The sequence below is a fragment of the Halichoerus grypus genome, chromosome 4, assembly GCF_964656455.1.
Source record: "Halichoerus grypus chromosome 4, mHalGry1.hap1.1, whole genome shotgun sequence".
In the NCBI taxonomy this organism is placed as follows: Eukaryota; Metazoa; Chordata; class Mammalia; order Carnivora; family Phocidae; genus Halichoerus; species Halichoerus grypus.
Genome location: NC_135715.1, coordinates 159,378,423 through 159,385,758, shown reverse-complemented (window position 1 = coordinate 159,385,758; position 7,336 = coordinate 159,378,423). Strand labels below are relative to the sequence as shown.

The window sequence follows — 7,336 nt, the reverse complement described above, 5'->3', positions numbered from 1 at the left end:
AGTGTTCTGTCCTCAGTCTTTACACTCCTCCATTTATAATCTATTTCTAGACTCCTCTCCCACGTAAGGTATTTCATTTTCTCTGTGTATCCCAACTCCAGTATCTATGCCTTCAGCTCATACCTTGTCCTTGGCCCTAGACTTCTAGATCCTAAATCTATACCATATTTCCCACAAACAGCTCCGACCCCACAAGTTCAAAATGAGAACTTGCCAACAACTTTGAAAGCCTTTGGAGTATAGGGGTTACATCTCATACTTTTTCTTGTAGTTCAGTGCATGGAAGTATTCAGCAAGTATTGTCAAATGACAACATGGCTGGATATTTTCAACAAACATTTAAATATCACTTATGTACGTATTTATTAATATGGAAAACTTCATGAATTTGTGTGTCATCATTGTGCAGGGGTCATGCTGGTCTTCTCTGTATCATTCCAATTTTAGTGTATGTGCTAAATATTTATTTATTTAGCATTTTACTGAAATATAATTGACATACAAAGAATTAAACACATATGAATTGTACAAGTTGATGTTCTGACATGTGTTCACCTATTGAATGTTCACTACAATCAAGACAGGGAATATAGTCATATCCCCAAAAGTTCCCTCTTGTGCCCCTTTGTGATTCATCCCTCATGTCTCCCTACCCTCCAACCCCCCCATTGCCAGTCAACCACTGATCCAATTTCTATCAGTATAGCCTAGTTCTCATTTTCTATAATTTTATATAAATGAACTCAAGTATGATGTACTCTCTTTTGGGGCCTGGCTTCTTTTATTCATCATAATTATTTTAATTACTCATATTGCTTCATGTATCAATAGTCCATTTGTTTTTATCACTGAATAGTATTTTATTGTATTGGTATACCACAATTTGTTTATTCATTCACCTATTAATGGACCTTTGTGTTGTTTCCAGTTTTTAGTGATTACAAATAAAGCTGCTATGAACATTTGTGAAAAAGTCTTTCTGTGGACATATGCTTTCCTTTCTCTTGAATAAATAAGAACAGAATGACTAGATTATATGTAGGTATATATTTAACTTTATAAGAAACTGCCAAACTTTCCCCAAAGTTTTGTACTATTTTACATTCCCACCATGGGTCTGTTCTAATTCCTCCACATCCTCAACAACACTTGGCGTGGTCAATAGTTTTAATTTTAGCCATTCTAATGGCTGTGGTGTCTCACTGTGGTTTTAATTTGCATTTTCCTATTGACTAATACTGTTGAGCATCTTTTCATGTGCTTAACTACCATTCCTATATCTTCTTTAGTGAAGTGTCTCTTCATTTTCTCTGCCCATTTTTAAAATGTGTTATTTTGAGAGTTATTTGTACAGTTGACCCTTGAGTAACATGGAGGTTAGGGGCAATGACTCCCCCACATAGTCAAAAATCCACATATAACTTTTGACTCTCCCAAAACTTAACTAATAGCCTACTATTGACTGGAAGCCTTACTGATAACATAAACAGTTGATTTAACACATATTTTCTGTAAGTATTGTAGACTGTATTCTTACATTAACAAAAGCTAGAGAAAAGAAAATATTACTAAGTAAATCTTGAGGAAGAGAAATACATTATAGTACTATACTGTATTTATAAAAAAAAAAATCCATGTCTAGGGGCGCCTGGGTGGCTCAGTCGTTAAGTGTCTGCCTTCGGCTCAGGTCATGATCCCAGGGTCCTGGAATCGAGCTTTGCATCAGGCTACCTGCTCAGCGGGAAGCCTGCTTCTCCTTCTCCCACTCTCCCTGCTTGTGTTCCCTCTCTCACTGTGTCTCTCTCTGTCAAATAAATAAATAAAATCTTAAAAAAAAAATCCATGTCTAAAGTGGACCAGCGACAATTCAAACTCATGTTGTCCAAAGATCAATTGTATATTCTGAATACAAGTTCTTTACCAGATATATATGATTTGCAAATATTTTTTCCCAGACTGTAGCTTATCTGTTCTACACTTTTAACTGTCTTTTGAAGAGTAGAAGTTTTTAATTTTGGTGAAGTTCAATTTATTCTTTTATGGATTGTGCTTTTGATATCCTATCCAAAAAATCTTTGCCTAACCAAAGGTCACAAATATTTTCTCCCATGTTTTCTTTTTTTTTTTTAAGATTTTATTTATTTGAGTGAGAGAGAGAACAGAAGTGGGGGGGGGGAGGGCAGAAGGAGAAGCAGACTCCCTGCTGAGCAGGGAGCCAGATGGATGCCGGATGCCTGAGGCTTGACCCCAGGATCCCAGGATCATGACCTGAGCTTAACAGACTGAGCTACCCAGGTGCCCCTCTCCCATGTTTTCTTCTAGAAATTTTGTAATTTTAGATTTTACATTTAGGTCTATGGTCCATTTTGAGTTAATTTTCATATATGGTGGAAGGTATGGGTTGAAGTTCATTGTTTTGCAAAAGGGTATTTAATTTGTTGGAACACATATAAATTTAAACAAATTATGAGTCTTTTCTTGTGAATCAGTAGAAGCCTTTAGTTTAAAAGTCTGTAATCAAGGATACTATGCCAACAGCCCAAACCAGCTGCTTGCCTAATTTTAAAAAACATTTTCTTTATTTATTCTATTTTCAAGGTGTCTTATTAACTTTTTTATTTGTATAGTAAAGGAATAAATCTACATTGTTTGTATCCCATGTTCCATTGGCTTATCAGCTTGTCAAGTTTGAGTTCTGTAAGCTTGTTTTTTTCGAGATAGCTCATGGGCCTTGAAGGTGGGAGAGGAATAATGGGAAAGAAGGTAGGTATGAAATGAGATGAATATATCTAAATGGTACCTCATTAAAATGCTCAAAACCCTTATCTGTCTTATTAGGGAAACTCCAGGGTTATTGCATGAAACATCTTTTTTTTAAGATTTATTTGTTTATTAGAGAGAGAGAAGAGGGGGGGCAGAGGGATAGGGAGAGAGAACATCAAGCAGACTTCCCGCTGAGTGTGGAGCCTGACATGGGTCTCAATCTCACGACCCTCGGATCATGATCTGAGCTGAAATCAAGAGTTGGACACTTAACTGACTGAACCACTGTGGCGCCCCATGAAGCATCTTTTCTGTGTGGATTTTGACCCATGCAAGAATGAAATACCTTTAATAGTATGTGTATGTCTGTGCATTTTAGTAGGAGGCAGGAAGAAGATGGCTGATTACAGATCTTACTTCAATGTAGTGGAGAGAGAAGTCTTGGGACTTCTTCCCCCTTTGGAATGGCCCACCAGAGCTTAATAAAATATGTCTGAAATATTCGGAATGGTCTATGAAGTCCTAAAGCCAAATGCCAGGGCTCAATAAACCAGTGGAAGAGGTAGATCTTTGGGTAGCCATTTAGACTAGGTAGTGGACATATGTGGACATATGTGTTGCTTCCAAGCATCCATTCTACACTATCCTATTCTTCATAACCCCCATATCTTTCGGAGGTCAGATAGTTTTACAAAAGCTGAACCTACCTCTAACTTCAGGTGTAGAACATTGATATATTAGCTCTAATAATGCCCCTGAACCTTGAGATTGGTTCATGGATGGGAATGTGACATGAGTTGATTCAATAAGAGTGAATCTCAAGATTTGTACAGAAATTATCAGAAGTTTCTTTTCTACTCCTCCAAGCACTCAATAATAAAATGGTAAGGGCTGAAATTACTGCCACCATGAAAGAATAGGCTCTGTCTGAAACCTAGAAATGAAGCCAAAACTGTAGATGGCAGAAGGAATAGACAATGAGAAAAGTCCTTGGTGATATAATTGAGTGGCTAGATCAAACTTCACTTAAATACTTCAAGGCTGCTCAATTGTGTGAGGTAGTAAGTGTCCTTTTTCTTTTACACCTGTCACTTAACTGAAGGAAAGACAATTGGGTATATTAAGTTTGCAAGGAACTGAGATCTGTTAAGGTTTCTTTGGGTTTATTGGGATATAGCACAAAGCCTTAGCAGGCCTCTTGAAAAATTGAAAACTGGTTCAAGAAACAGTTGAGATTTAACAAATCTGATTTTTTTTTCATCTCCCCATAAATTAGAATCTAACCCTATTCTAGTGCTCTATTATGCTGGTGATTTAGCTGCTTTCTGCTCCAAATACTACCAGTTACCTGACTCTTCTACTTTATCTCACATTCAAATTTTGGTTCAGTCAGTCAGTTACAATTTCAAAATCTCTGTCCAATATCACTGGCAAATGTACACATATCCGGCTGGTCCACTCCACCCTGGCAGAGAAGATGGAGAGTTAAAAACCATGGTGATGAGAGTAAGGAAATCTTCCACAGTAGGCTGTGAGTATGAAAGTTATGCTGAGCTTCCTCAGACAGGAGTCTGTCAGGCATCATGAATGTGCTGTCCAAGACTGTGCTTTCTGGGATCCCTAAACTTATGATGGGGAGTGTGAGAGCTGAAGGAGCTGGGAAGCTGAGAGTTGGCAGAGATCAGACCATGTGTCTATGGGGACGTCTGGAATGGTCCTGTTGGCAAGTCCTGTGTAATCATGTAATAAAAATGTTAAAATGTGATTTTGACAAAAATCATACGGGAATATAAATGCCAAGGTGATGGGGTTGGGCCCCCTATCATGTCTCCTACGACTGTATCAGCCAGCTGCCCTGCGCTTGGCTGCTGGTTGGATTCAGTCAAGAGGGAGCCTTAGTGAAAGATGGGAGAGAGGGGAGAGAGTAATGTTAGGCTGTTTATTCCCCTGGTCTTATCCTATGGGATTGCCCCAAGCTGGCTGTGTTCCTTGACTAAAGATCACTGATCTGCATTCTGGAGATCACAGCTCCTCTAAAGGTAACTTTTTGTACATGATTCTATCCTGGGTTCCGGCAACCTCTGCTTGCCCTCTGCTGTTACCAGCTCTGGTCTGGCACTATCTCTTTTGGTTTTCCTATATTCTGATCACATCCTTATAAATAGTACCCTTATAAATAAATCTCAGTTTTCTCCTCATTTGTGGCTTGTCTATTCTTTTCCCTTAACAGTGACTTTTGGGATGCCTGGGTGGCTCAGTCGGTTAAACATCTGCCTTTGGCTCAGGTCATGATCCCAGTGTACTGGGATGGAGTCCCTCATTGAGCTCCTTTTTTTTTTTTTAAGATTTTATTTATTTGTTTGATAAAGAGAGAGAGAGCACAAGAAGGGGGAGGGGCAGAGGGAGAGAGAAGCAGACTCCCGCTAAGCAAGGTGCCTAATGCGGGGCTTGATCCCAGTACCTGGGATCATGACCTGAGCCGAAGACAGATGCTTAATCGACTGAACCACCCAGGAGCCCCAAATTTGGAAAAATTTTGACCATGATCTCTTTAAATATTCTTTTCTGCTTCAGTCTCTCTCTTTATTGTTCTCCTGGGACTTTAATTATAAATTTGTTAGATGTTTTGATATGTTTTGATACTGTCTTTCATGTCTCTGAATTTCTGTCCTTTAATTTTCCTTTCCTTTTTCTTTTCTATCTTCCTCCTTCTTTCTCTCCCTCTTCCTTCCTATTTTTTTAAAAGATTTATTTATTTGAGAGAGAGAGTGAGCCTGAGCGAGGGCAGAGGGAAAGAATCTCAAGCAGACACCCTGCTGAGCGCAGAGCCTGACCCAGGGCTCGATCCCATGACCCATGAGACCATGACCTCAGCCAAAACCAAGAGTCGGACACTCAAACGATGGAGCCACCCAGGTGCCCCCCCTATTTTTTTTATAGTAATTCTATTGATCTATCTTCAAGTTCACTGACTCTTTCCTCTGTTATCTCTATTCTGCTCCATCCAGCAAATGCTTTACTTCAAGTATTCTATTTGAAGTTTTAGAATTTCCATTTGATTTTTTTAGAGTTTCTATTTTTCTGCTGAGATTTTCTATCTTACGTGCATTTTGAGCAAATTTTCTTCCACCTCACTGACCATTGTTTAATAGCTGCTTTAATACTCTTGCCTCCTAATTTTAAGATCTGAATAATTTTGGGTTTGGTCTTCGTTGATTGTTGTTTCTTTTGAGTCTGGGTCACAATTTCCTTGTTTTGATTTGTTGGGTATTTGGGGCTGTATCCCAGACAATGTGGTTATTATTATGTGGAGACTGGATTGTATTAAATTCCTCTGAAGAGTGTTGACTTTTTTGTTTTATCTAATTTCGGTTTGGTTTATCAGGCAATTGACTTGGTTAGACCAAACTTCAAACTCTGTTTCTTAGGTGGGAGTTCAAATCTCAGTTCAGTCCTTTTATCATTATCTAGACTTGAGGGGTCCAGCAGAGATTTGTACAGAGCTATTTGGAACTTCATCTATCTAAATACTTTCTGGGATAATTCTCTCAGTTTCTTGCAGCTGTATTTCCTCACACTATGTCTTCTGGTTCCTCAAAGCAGAATAACTGGTTTCCTTTCAAAGAATTCTAGATGCTCTGCATGGTGCCAACTGCAGCTTAGCTCTGAGCTAAAAGCCACAAAAATGGGAAATTCACCTTAATTCATCCCCTTCTTCCAAATATCTACTCCTTTCCAAAATCTGTCTTCTTGTTTTCACTCTCTAAGACTTCAGATTATTCTGTTATTATATTTTTCCTGGAGTATGTAGTTATCATCTGTGGCCTAATAGGAGTTTATTCAGCTATTTCTAGAAGCTGAACCACTTAATTCTATGAATGTTTAGAGTGAATTCTCTCATAGGACTGGCAGTTTCTGGATTCATGCTACAATAACTAGGTCACCATGAAATTCACCTCCATAATAATGCTTTGCATATTCTATCTTGATCTTCTCAGTTGTTTTCTCTCAAAAGCTGTTCAAGATTTCTGTTATCACTTAGTGGAGACATTTCATTCTCCAAGGGGTACTTCCCAGTTTGTATTTTTATGGACATTCTATTTATGGCTTTAAGAGAATGCTATTCAATACTTCTTGCATCTGAATTCCTTCTCAAGGGATACCATTCCACTTTGCTCCTTGAAATCTTGAGTCTTTCTTTTTTCCATTTCTTTTGAGCGCATTCACTTTAGTAATGACTAAAACACCACCCTGTTTTATCCTCCCATATTTATAAGCAGTTAGACTCAGGTACATCTTCCTTTCTATACTGTATAGATTAAGTCTGTGTAGATTTCTTCCCTTCATATCTTTCTGGCTTGATTACTAAGATCACATTTCTTCCAAGAAAATTTCTCTCTTCTTCTAACTTAATCAACCAGTATTTTTTTTATTTTTCTTCTCCCCTGCTTCTCCTATTCTACAAGTAACTCAAAAGCATATTTTAACACTATCTTTTATTTTCACAAAAGAAATGCATGTGCATATATCAAATAATCATGTAATATCACAAAGTTTTAACAAACACCAGCTG

The 7,336-nt window shown here is 38.0% G+C and overlaps 1 non-coding gene across 1 annotated transcript; it reads right to left on the bottom strand.

The window, feature by feature from the left end:
- Positions 1–364: 364 nt before the first annotated feature.
- LOC118539782 (U6 spliceosomal RNA) lies at positions 365–463 on the bottom strand. The gene has a single exon (XR_004919333.1). It is a non-coding gene; the product is annotated as a U6 spliceosomal RNA (small nuclear RNA).
- Between the last annotated feature and the right edge of the window lie 6,873 nt (positions 464–7,336).